The 12,730-nt window shown below is 39.1% G+C and overlaps 1 long non-coding RNA gene and 1 pseudogene across 1 annotated transcript; one reads left to right on the top strand and one right to left on the bottom strand.

Annotated features, from left to right (window-relative positions):
• Positions 1-299: 299 nt before the first annotated feature.
• Positions 300-2,614, top strand: LOC130414287 (uncharacterized). The gene is made up of 4 exons (XR_008905588.1): positions 300-392; positions 863-913; positions 1,105-1,208; positions 1,505-2,614. It is a non-coding gene; the product is annotated as an uncharacterized LOC130414287 (long non-coding RNA).
• A 7,898-nt stretch (positions 2,615-10,512) lies between these two features.
• On the bottom strand, positions 10,513-12,370 carry LOC130413814 (putative nuclease HARBI1; annotated as a pseudogene).
• Between the last annotated feature and the right edge of the window lie 360 nt (positions 12,371-12,730).

The raw sequence follows: 12,730 nt of genomic DNA, 5'->3' as shown, positions 1-12,730 counted from the left end.
TAACACACTGCAGATGATGAGCAACCCAATGTGGGAATGGACCTTTTGTAACCATAAAGAAACAGTTGAACATGTTCTATTTTATTGCGAACAATACAATGATAATAGAATAACATTTTTCCAGTCATTAAAAAGGTTAAACACCATGATATTTCTTTATCAGAAATTTTAGGAAAAACAGGTGATAATATATATGACAATATAATATATATATATTTTTTTAAGTTATCCATGTAATCCGTGTTCTACACTCCAGTCCAATCGGTGGCGGTAGTGCACCTTAAGATGGTTTGCCAACCGCCAGATAAACCCTAAAGAAGAAGACGCACGCACGAGTTCAGCGCCACGATCTTTCAACCACACATTGCTTTTGCTTTCCAATCAGGGCTAAGGTGTGTTAATGTTGTTTAATATAAGAAATATGCTATACAATTGACGATATTTGTCTGTCTTTTATAAGTCTTTTGTAACAGGGCTTGTCGGTAACGTTGTATAGCTTGCTAAGTGATAAACTAACTTGAAACGTTAACGCATTTTTTTTAACCGCAAACGTTTGATATGTAACAAAATAGCGCTATTTTATCATAAGTTCAATCCATTTGACCGACTGTGTTGTTCAGTGTGTGTGTGCGTGCGTGTATATATATATATATATATTAGCATTGAATGTTTGTCACAAGTATTTAAAAAGTGTTGTGCTAAGTTAGCAATTCACCCAGTAAGTTTCATATCGGTAGGCATACAGTATATGTAAACTGATTGAGGTACATTGATCATTTATTGACTGATTATATGTTAGTAATTGTGTTCTGTGTACAAGCTTTGCCTTACTGCAAAGCTTTCAATATTAGTATCTCTTTAGTCTTTTCTCAGGAACTCAAGAAACTTTCTTAAGGCCGACTTACAACCCATGGTGAGAAGTTTTAATGAAAACTCTTAATGCATAATATGATATTCTACTGAAGTATAGTTAAGATAAATTTATCTGCTGAGTTGTGTTTTCACCAATACACAATAAACTTTATATTAAGTAAAAGAAATTGACAATTTTAAATAAATGTACATGTAGACCAGTTAACCGAACCTCTTGTGTGCCTATTTCAGACTGCCGTCAGGCTGAACTAAGCCTGACAGGTTGGGAAAGACATCTGAAACCTGAATTGTCTTGACATCAGAAAAATGAGTGAACTGATCAGATCACTGAAACTGTAAGCTGTGAATATGTGGAGGTTATAATAAACAATGCAAACGAGTTTATATTTAAGTTAATATTATTTTGTATGTATTTTATTTGGACCTTACATTAGTGTGTAATATTACATATTTTATGTTAATCACGAAATGTCTTCGATCAGTTGATCTGTTTTGATTACATTTAACTTTCTCTGTCAGCGTTCACCTATGAGGGGGAGGGGCGCGCTGCTCAAGTCAATACACAGCATCAGAAGACACAGCCGCTCTGACTCCTGTGGTTTTTTTGTAACTGTTTATTTCCCCTCATCAGGCGGTGAGGGTGCTACAAATACCCTGACACACCGGTGCGAGGAGAATCATCTCATCCTCAAAGAGAAGATGACAGAAGACGAGACAGCAGTGGTGGTCTTCAGGGGACACACCACCACCAACTCCATGACAGTGGAGGGAGTCAGCCACTTCAGATTCCCTGACGTTTACATAAAAACCTCACATGGGTGAGGGTGAAAAAGGCCCAGCAATGACTCCTCTCTTTATTTTAGAGATAACTGATGAAGTATGGAATAAGCTCTGCAATCATTAGACAGACCTCAGCATATACTCACAACTCCACTGAGCAAAAATAGTTATAGTTTAATAATGTAATATCATATATTCAAATCAAGTCAAAAGTTTACTTCACCTTTGCAGAACCTGGAAAATGCAGAACATTTGGGAAAAATAAGAGGTATTTTGAAAGATTTATTTTTAACTCTTTCCTGCCCTGCACAACTTATTTTGCAAAAGAAATGTTAACCCAAAGTTCACTTCACACCAAAGAATAATAAAAGAAATACATTACTACATGAAACATAAGATTCACAAACAAAACAATATGTACATCAAAAAACATTTTCAGAGGTTTACACCCACCTGACTTTAAATGAATGGTGTTGACTTCTTGAACATCACTGACGGTTTCTTTCGGTTGTAATATTTGTGTATGATCGTCCTCAATGTAAAAAGATGAATCTCAACAACGTACAGTTACTGTTGGACATAAGTCAAATATACAGAAATAATGAAAACGTTTTTTTTATAATACTAAATTCAAACTTTACTTCTGAATTGTCTGGAACGCAGAATAAGTTGAGTTAGATTCGGGTTACAGCTTCACTCTGCAGGACTGTGACCCTCCAGGGCTGAGTTGGACACATTTAGTCATTTAGGAGACGCTTTTATCTAAAGTGACTAACAGAGAAAAAAGCAGGAAATGAAGCTATATGTCATGCATGTGCAATAATACAGTAAATTTTTTCCACAAAAGCCAGATTTTTTGTTTTTATGTATTTATTTCGTTGTAAAGTATTGTCCTGGTGTATACCATTATGAATGCTTCATGCGGTCAATAAAATGTATATTAAATATATTTATAACTATTTCCAATTGAGTCTGTTTTAACTGATTTTTGTATTAGAACACTTTTATTTTAGAGGATGAAAATTATTTAGTGTATAATTTTAGTTCCGCAATCCAGCTACAAGCTTGTAAACATTAACTTAGTACAATTTTAATATACTTGAAGTTGTTCCACTTTAGCACACAAAAGTGCACTAAATACACTTTAAATTGTACTTTACTACAACCAAATTACAACTAAAAAATTATATTCCCAAAATATCACTCTTTAAGTTAACTTATCATTAACATACTATGTAACAGCGCGGACGACAGCAAAGACGACATAACGGACGACAGCAAAGACGACATAACGGACGACAGCAAAGACGACATAACGGACGAGAGATCAAGACGACAGCAAAGACGACATAACGGACGAGAGATCAAGACGACAGCAAAGACGACATAACGGACGACAGCAAAGACGACATAACGGACGAGAGATCAAGACGACAGCAAAGACGACATAACGACGACAGCAAAGACGACATAACGGACGAGAGATCAAGACGACAGCAAAGACGACATAACGGACGACATAACGGACGAGAGATCAAGACGACAGCAAAGACGACATAATTGCAATTACAAATATGGTAGAACGATTACTTCAACTACCAAAGATGCGTTTCTCGATAATCTGCCTGAATTGTCTAAAATATCCAGCATGAGTAATAACGTTGACGATTTTGACACTACTATTGAAAATTTTAACTCTACTTTCTCGGAAATATTAGACACAGTTGCTCCTCTGCGTTTAAAGAAAATTAAAAATAGCAGCCCAACACCGTGGTATAATGAACACACTCAGACTCTAAAAAAAGCATCCCGTAAAATGGAGCGCAACTTTAAGAAAACGAATCTAGAGGTATTTCGTATAGCATGGAAGGATAGTACTCGAAATTACAGGAATGCAATAAAAACGTCTAGATCCGCCTACTTTTCAACACTAATAGAGGAAAACCATCACAACCCTAGGTTCTTATTTAACACCGTGGCTAAATTAACAAAAAATAAGTCGTCATCGACGTCAGATTCTGATTATCAGCATAACAGTGATGAATTTATGAACTACTTCACGAGTAAAATCCAAGATATAAGAGAAAAAATTATAACAATGCAACCTGTAGTGAAATCCGCTGAACAAACTAACTACAGCACCCCTAAGGAGAAATTGCAATTATTTTCTACAGTAGATCACGATGAACTGTCTAAAATCATTAGATCATCTAAATCATCAACATGCATGCTAGACCCTATACCTACAAAACTACTGAAAGAAATGCTCCCAGAAATTATAGATCCTCTTCTTAGTATTATTAACTCATCTCTGACATTAGGACATGTGCCTAAAGCATTTAAGGTGGCTGTTATAAGGCCTCTTTTAAAAAAACCCAAACTCGACCCTAAAGAACTAGGGAATTACAGGCCTATATCGAATTTACCTTTTATATCTAAAGTTCTGGAAAAAGTAGTTTCAACCCAATTATGCTCCTTCCTCCAAAGGAATGACATTAATGATGAATTCCAGTCTGGATTTCGAGCATGTCACAGTACAGAGACTGCTTTGATCAGAGTTACAAATGATCTGCTTTTAGCGTCTGACCGTGGCTGTATTTCGTTATTGGTGCTGCTAGACCTCAGTGCTGCATTTGACACCATTGACCACAGCATACTTCTACATAGACTCGAAAATTACGTCGGCATTAACGGAATAGCATTGAAATGGTTTAAGTCTTATTTATCCGACCGTTTTCAATTTGTAGCAATAAACAATGAGGTGTCCCGCAAATCACAAGTCCCCACCAAGAATACTGCTTAACGATTGACGGATGCTCCATAAAATCCTCGTCATCAGCTAAGAATCTTGGCGTTGTATTTGACAGTACTCTCTCATTTGAAAGCCATGTCGCAAACACCTGTAAAATTGCATTTTTCCATCTTAAGAATATATCTAAATTACGTCATATGCTGTCACTGTCAGATGCGGAGAAATTAATTCATGCATTCATGACATCAAGACTAGATTACTGTAATGCACTTCTAGGTGGTTGCCCTGCGGGCCTATTACAAAAACTGCAACTGGTTCAAAACGCGGCAGCTCGAGTTCTTACACGTACAAAAAAGTATGAGCATATAACCCCGGTTCTGTCAACCTTGCACTGGTTACCTATAAAGCATCGCATTAACTTTAAGATCTTGCTTATTACCTATAAAGCCCTACATGGTCTAGCGCCGCAGTATTTGAATGAACTTCTATTGTATTACAGACCACCACGTACATTACGCTCTAAGGGGTCCTGTCAGTTGGTAATACCTAGAATTTCAAAATCAAGTGCAGGTGGTAGATCCTTTTCTTATCTAGCGCCTAAACTTTGGAATATTCTTCCCTGCACGGTCCGGGAGGCAGACACACTCTGTCAGTTTAAATCTAGACTAAAGACTCATCTTTTTAATCTTGCATACACTACACCTCCATAATATTAATCCTCAGAGGATTTAGGCTGCATTATTTAGATCAACCGGAACCAGGAACACATCCAACAACAAATGATGTACTTGTTGCATCAAAGAGTGCAGAACAGTACTCTACTCTCAGCCAGTCTTGTCTCTTTGTTCCAAGGTTACCGCAGGATGCAGTTCATGCCCAGACCTGATGGCAGAGCTGAGAATGGGAAGCGGTGACCTGACAAGTGCTAAGAGGATAGAGCTGGATAAAGGACGCGACAACTTTGTTTTTTTCTACAACATTTCAAATGCTATTAGATTGTTAATGATAATCTTTAATTTTTATATTTTTATTAAGCCTTGTTGTGCAAGCACTGATGAGCTTGTGCAGAGGCAGCAGCTTTTGCCAGAGGGGAACTGGAATCCCCTGGTTGGGCCTGGGTTCCCCTGAGGTTTTTTTTCTCGATGGGAGTTTTGGGTTCCTCACCACCGTTTGCATATTGTTTTGCACTATCTGCCTGGCCGGGGGGGCTGCTTTAGAATTCATACTTGTATTAAATGTGTCTCATGTACAGCTGCTTTGTAACAATGAAAATTGTAAAAAGCGCTATATAAATAAAGTTGAGTTGAGTTGAGTTGAACGGACGACAGCAAAGACGACAGCAAGGACGACAGGAAAAAACGACAGTAAAGCTTACAGAACAAAGGATACACTGTGAAAAGACGGCAGGACGACATATTACGACGACATCAGCAGACAGCATGAATGTCAAGACGTACTGATTTACCCGAACAAGACGGCAATGACCGTAGACAAAGACAATTGTATAGTACAAAGCTCAAAACAGTTGACACATTTTTGGCACTAATGGAACCCCATATGTGAAAAGACGGCAGGACGACATATTACGACGACATCAGCAGACAGCATGAATGTCAAGACGTACTGATTTACCCGAACAAGACGGCAATGACCGTAGACAAAGACAATTGTATAGTACAAAGCTCAAAACAGTTGACACATTTTTGGCACTAATGGAACCCCATAGACGTACTGATTTACCCGAACAAGACGGCAATGACCGTAGACAAAGACAATTGTATAGTACAAAGCTCAAAACAGTTGACACATTTTTGGCACTAATGGAACCCCATAAGAAAGTGTGCCTTGCATGCGCACATCCTGCCACGAAAGGCACGAGTGTTATGAGCAAATTGATAACGAGAAGTTATCAATTATGCTAGCAATTAAGCTTGCGGGGGAAGCGCACGACCTACAACAAACGACACTTGAGTTGAGTGAGCAAGCGTTAACGAATTTGGCTAGCTTACCCCTACATCAGCTCTCACTATTGTGATCGCATACAATTGAAATGACTTTCCATGTGCTTGCAGAAGAATCGCACGATTTACCTGAACACACACTTATGTATAACTCGCGACATCCATGAACTCTGCAGAGAACTTCCCTATGGTGTGAGAAATGTATCCCCTTACTTCTCAGTGTGATAAATGAGTTTCGGTTTATCTGAACTGCTGAAATGACTCGCGTTAACTTGAGAGCCCTGTTGATGAGTTAAACAGTGATGGGATCCGGCGATTTACTGCAGAGACTGTGATGCGGAAATGAATGGGAATTTAAATCTGTGGTGTGTGTTGAATTAGGATTGGTGCATGTCAGAACAGCTGACTGTCAGCTGGAGCAATCTAAACTCACCCTGCCTGAACTAACGCGATGCTTGATTTCATTTTAACAGAACATTTTGTACTATAATCAACGTCTTGTGCACCTAAAATGTCTTAACGTAGATTTTGGTGAACTTAATCAGTACGTTTACCCTTATACGTTGACCATTAGGACAACTCAGCCCTATTAAACTTATGGTCACCAAACTTATCGAAGGTACTCAATGCAATGACTTTTATTTTCCTCGCCTACTATCACTGATAGCGTTAACGTTTTGCCACACGCAACATATATTGTCATGACGCATGAATTATTCATAAATATCTGGACCGATACAGGAAAGCTATATTTTATAACAACGTTCTTTGTCAGACACGTGGGTGTATTTTGTGTGACGTCACCGAGGCGCTTTTTGTGTATATAACTTACAGTACAGTAAAGACCAATTAAATCGTCATTCTGGAGAATCAGAAGCAAACCAAGTACATGCGATACTGAAATAATCTTAACCAAAATGTCAGGAACCGTAAATTATATAATTTTTCTTTCATTTGTATGGTATAAAATCATACATATACTTAAATACTTAATTATATGTACTTAATTTTTCTATCATTAATTTGCACACACAACGTTAAGTGAGTCTAACGTTATCAATAAAGCAAACGCTGTTCAGCATTTCAACGTGATCTGTGATGGTGGTCTAGTGGGTTAAACCACTGAACTGGTAAATCAAAAGGTTGCTGGTTCGTTCCCAGCAGTCACCACCAGTGTGTCCTTAAGCAAGACACTTTACTCCATGTTGCTCCAGGGGGATTGTCCCTGTAATAAGTGCACTTTGGATAAAAACGTCTGCCAAATGACTAAATTATTAATTAAATTATTATCCCATAAAATGTATTTCTGTAAGTATTTGTACGTAAAGTCTATATCTAGGAAACGTAATCATTTTTACGCATGGATGGATCGCAATCAGCGGCGGAGCTAGAGTTTTTCACATGGGGTGTCCTGGGGGTGACCAAGGCAACTTCAGGGGGTCCATAGACCATGATAGAAAGTCAGTGTGTAATAGTGATGCGCGGATGGCGGTTAAATCCGAGGGCGCTGCGGATGATATGCGGGACGGGTGTGTCGGGTAATAAAAAAATACATTCTGATTAATTGCGGTTGGATGATATAATCTACAGTATTAACAAAATTTCTCAAAAAATACGAATTTGTTTTTAAATGCATTTTAAAGCAGGCGCTAATTTGCAGTAATTTAAAACGAATGCGCCCATGGTGGCGGTAGAGGACGGTCTATTTCTTAAAGCAGATATGGGGGCAAATCAGATCCGAGAGAAATATAAAAAGGGAGAAATATAAACAAAACAAAAGGTAGGAAAGAAAAGTACCGTGTGGGAGCGTTTTAGCGAAGTGGTTTTAACAAGGATGAATCAAGTGCTGGGTATGTAATATGCAACGGCTGTGTATGTATATTAAAGCCATAATGTCCGTAAAAAATACAGAAAAACACTGTAAAATTAACAGACCTAACCCAAAAATTCCATTGTTTTTACGGAAAACCCCTGTAAAAAAATGCTGTGAAATTAACACTGAAATTCTGTAGTTTTCACAGAGAAAACTGTTGTCAAAAAACGTCCATAAAATACGGATAACACTGTCAAATTCTCTTGGAAATGAACAGTGAAATTCCAGAGTTTTCACAAGGAGTTTTTTTTCAACTCCACAAACACTTTTATCACCTTCACTTACAGACCACTGTCACTTTATTTCTGTTGCACGTCTACAAAAGTTCTAATTGAAAATGAACACAAGTTTACATGTTGATGGTTTTGTTGAGTCACCATTATGGTGAAGAGTGTTTGCTTTAGTTGTGGTCTTGACCCTTTGCTTTCCATGTGAAAAAAATCTTTCACCAGTATTGACATCTATGAGTTGAAACACACTGACTCAGGTGGGTGGAAGAAATGTTGTTGATATAAAATACTCAAATGTATTAAGTTAATTCACAGTTTGAAGTTTGTGCCCTGAATTTAAACTGCAAAGCTGTTTACATTCTTTTCCTGTATTTTTTATAGAATTTTACTGGCAACAGCTGCCGGTATTTTTCTGTAAAAATTACGGAACATTTTTTACAGTGTGGCACTGGACTCCTCAGACATCCAGGACAAAAGTGATGCGAGTAACAGAAGAATAATGAAATTTCGCATATAAGGTTAGTTTTAACACTAGGCATCGGGATTTTGTTTGCAGAAATCATTTTGAAACTGAAGTCGCTGTATGAGTAAACATGAATGTTGGCGCTTACCCAGGACACCCCTCTGGCTCCGCCTCTGATCGCAATGCGTACAATATCGACGAATGAGTTCTTTCTATATACGTAAGAGTGTTTACGCGTGTACAAGTTATAAGACGTAGATATATTTACGAACCCATGAACTCATTCATATCCTCAAACGGCCAACGATTTATTGCGTGTGTCGTATCACATAACTCCTTTATTAGAGCAGCACAGTGGTAAATATATCAGCGTGCAGTGAGATTTATTCTTCGAGTAACTGTTGCCAAGCAACATTCTGCCATAGTGGAAAGAAGCGGGTCTTGTAGCCTGGACCAATCATAATCAGAGACCCGAAGTACCCGCTTAATAAATTAACCTTTTGTTTGTTTATATCTGGGAACTATCGTAATCAGAGACCCGGGGCCTGTTGCACAAAACTAGGATAAGGGATTAAGCCAGGATATCTTGGTGATCCTGGCTCAATTGATCCGTAATCCGGTTGCACTAAAGCTGGATAGGGGGCAGGAGGATATGTTATGGTATAAATTACCATGGAGATTTATTCTGTGGAGCTAGCCTGCTCCAGACCAGGCTAAATTCCAGGATCTATTTAAACTCATCCCTAATGTCAGTCAGCAGTCACCACAAATGGAAACCAATAGTTATTTCACTGCTCACTATACATTGTTATCACATATAACTAGACCCACTGTCATTATTTAAACGTTTGTGATCATTAATTTCAATCATTTTGGATAAATAATGATTTTTAGATGATGTTGCTATCATTAGATAATTTACAGTTTCCCATAGACTATAAGGCAATATATAAAATGATAGAATATTAGGGCCACAGAGGGAAAAAAAAGACAAGTCATAATATTGTAACCAGTTGTTTTAAAGGAGGACAGTTGTTAAAATGACAGATGTGGGGCATTTCGTGAAATTGTACTTCAGTATGGTTTCATAAAGAAAGACATGCTGATGTGCCTGAATATTAAGTATCACATTGTCATAAGTATCAAAACTGTAAAAAGAATATGTAGCTTTTCTGCAGAAAGAACCAGCCTCATAAATTTATGACTTTATCCTTTTTCCTCAGTGTGGCCCTAGTACTCTGTCATATAAACAAATACACATTCCATATGAATATAAAAACACAATGTGTAACATTATGTGCCTTTATTGAATAAGGACAAAACAAAGCAGGTAAACCATCAGCTCCTTTCGAAACTGAAGTCACAGTGACTCTACAAGATGGAAAGCACAGAATCAAAGCATATTATACAAAATGATACATACACATTCAAAGGTCTGTATATAACACACCCTGCATGTCTGCACACTAAAATAAATGCAGGACAAGTCCATACAGATCAACTTAACAGACAAATTAATGGATGCAGTAGCCTCCCTGCAGCCTTGTATTACACACAGTATACCGCACAAACATCATAAGAGGCCAAATTCGTAAAAAAACGAACCCAAAAAAAACCCAAATTCCTCTGCCACCGCAGGACATATTTAACCAAAATTGAAAGCACACATACTAACTAAAATAATTCAACACATATTGGTCCCTCAGCAGCCGACCACTGTCGTCATCAGGGAAGATTGCCGGATTGTCCCAGTCCATGGCTGGTGGCACTCTGGGGGCCCTCTCCTTCCTCAGGCAGGCCACATTGTGGAGGACAGCACAAGCCACAGTAATATCACATGCCCTAACAGGGCTGACCCTTGATTTGTGAAGGCAGTGAAAGCGTGCCTTCAGGAGGCCAAAGGTCATTTCAACTCTGGCCCTGGTCCTGGCATGGGCATGGTTGTAGGCCTGCTGTGCATCCTGGGGGTCTGTGAAAGGTGTCAGGAGAAAAGGCTGGCAGCCATACCCCCTGTCTCCCAGCAACACACCAGAGAATTCACCTGTCAACACAAAATCTCATCATTACTACCTCATAAACACAGTGATATTCTTGACACAGCCATGATGGTTATAAATAGGGGTTGTGTGTCTTACCTTGTGATAGGCACTGATAGATTTCAGAGGCCCGAAAGATTCTGGAGTCATGCACTGAGCCAGGCCATTTTGCCACAACATTGCTGATCACACAGTCAGCTTTGCAGACCATCTGAAATCATAAGATGAGGAATATTACACCAATCAATGCACATCACTGGCAATGCAGAGTGTTCGTCAATGGACAATATCAAAAAGTTATGTTCACCTGAACATTAATGCTGTGAAAGGATTTCCTATTCACAAAATCGGCCTCATGGGCACCTGAGGGGCTTTTATCCTTATGTGTGTGCAGTCCACTGCACCAATGACATTGGGGAAACCTGAGACACAAAGTAATGAGTATCCTACTATGTGTTAACAGTTGTCCTGTGATTTGCAGATCCTCTTACCTGCAATCCTATAGAACTCCTCTTTGATGTCACAGAGTCTTCTGTGGCCAGGGAAGGAGATGAAGACATCTGCTAATGCTTTGATAGCCAGACACACACTCCTTATTGTGCGGCAAATTGTGGGCTTGTTCAGCTGTTCTGCATCCCCCACTGAGTACAGGAAGGCTCCACAAGCGCAAGGCCACACAAACCATTTGCTCCACACTCAGTGTATGGCTCCGTGCAGTGCGGTGCTTAATCCTGGGACCCAAAAGTCTGCATAGATACCTGATGCCATCTGCAGAAAACCTGTATCTTTCATATAGATGGTCATCAGGGAAGGCCAGTGGGTCCAACCGGTCCCTGAAGACCCTTTCTCGCCTGAAGGCTCTCCTCAGCACAAGTGCTTCTTCATCCACCACATCTCGCAAGACCATTCATGCCCATGCATGCCATTGTCAGAGCAGAAAGGAACACACAATTTTGGGCCTTCATATAGGCTAGTGGCCACACCTGGTGCTGGGGGGGTGGGCAAAAGAGGCCGGTGCCTTATAACGATGACTTGGTTGTACTGATTGCTGGGAAAATAAAAAAAACCTTAGAAAGATGCCACCGTCCTGTGTGCTCACAATAAGAGCTCATATGTCATGGCTCACTTGACTTTACGAGAATATACCTAATTTTTATTTTGAGCCGTGTCATCTTCTTGGAGCTGGGGGAGGAAAGAAAAATAATGATTAATACATTTGTGTCACAGTTAGCATACAGTGTACATTGAAGGCATATCTCACCTCCCTCTCAAGTTTTTTTATTTCAAGGTCCAGTTTCCTAATTGTCCTCTTTTTTATTTCGGACTCCAGTGCAAGATTTTCCATCTGTTTCTTCTTGTACTGAATGTCCATGTCTGCAAGTTCTATTTGGTGCCGGAGGGGGTTGCCATACAACTTTCTGATAGCTTGTGAGCTCTGTAACACAATACAACTAGCGCAGCTGGAATTTGGAAGGATGTGGTGTCCTTTTATTAATACGCACTATGTTGCCAGGCTGGTTTTCCCACTGTATAGCATCTGGGTCCTGTATAAGAAATTAGATTTTTTGATTTTGATGAGGACTCCTCACCATTGTAGAGTAAATAGTACTTTCACAGTCTTAACATGATACCTCATGCCTTCTGGAATGCAGAGAGATGGTCTCCTCCTCATCATCGTCTCCATCATGTGCTGTTGCTGCTGCACTGGGGCTTTCACCCTATCACATTTAATCGGATTCATATTGAAGCTAGTAGACAAGAC

This window comes from Triplophysa dalaica, chromosome 24, assembly GCF_015846415.1.
Source record: "Triplophysa dalaica isolate WHDGS20190420 chromosome 24, ASM1584641v1, whole genome shotgun sequence".
Lineage (NCBI taxonomy): Eukaryota > Metazoa > Chordata > Actinopteri > Cypriniformes > Nemacheilidae > Triplophysa > Triplophysa dalaica.
Note: the sequence above shows the minus strand (reverse complement) of the source record. Positions and strands in the feature narration are given on the sequence as shown.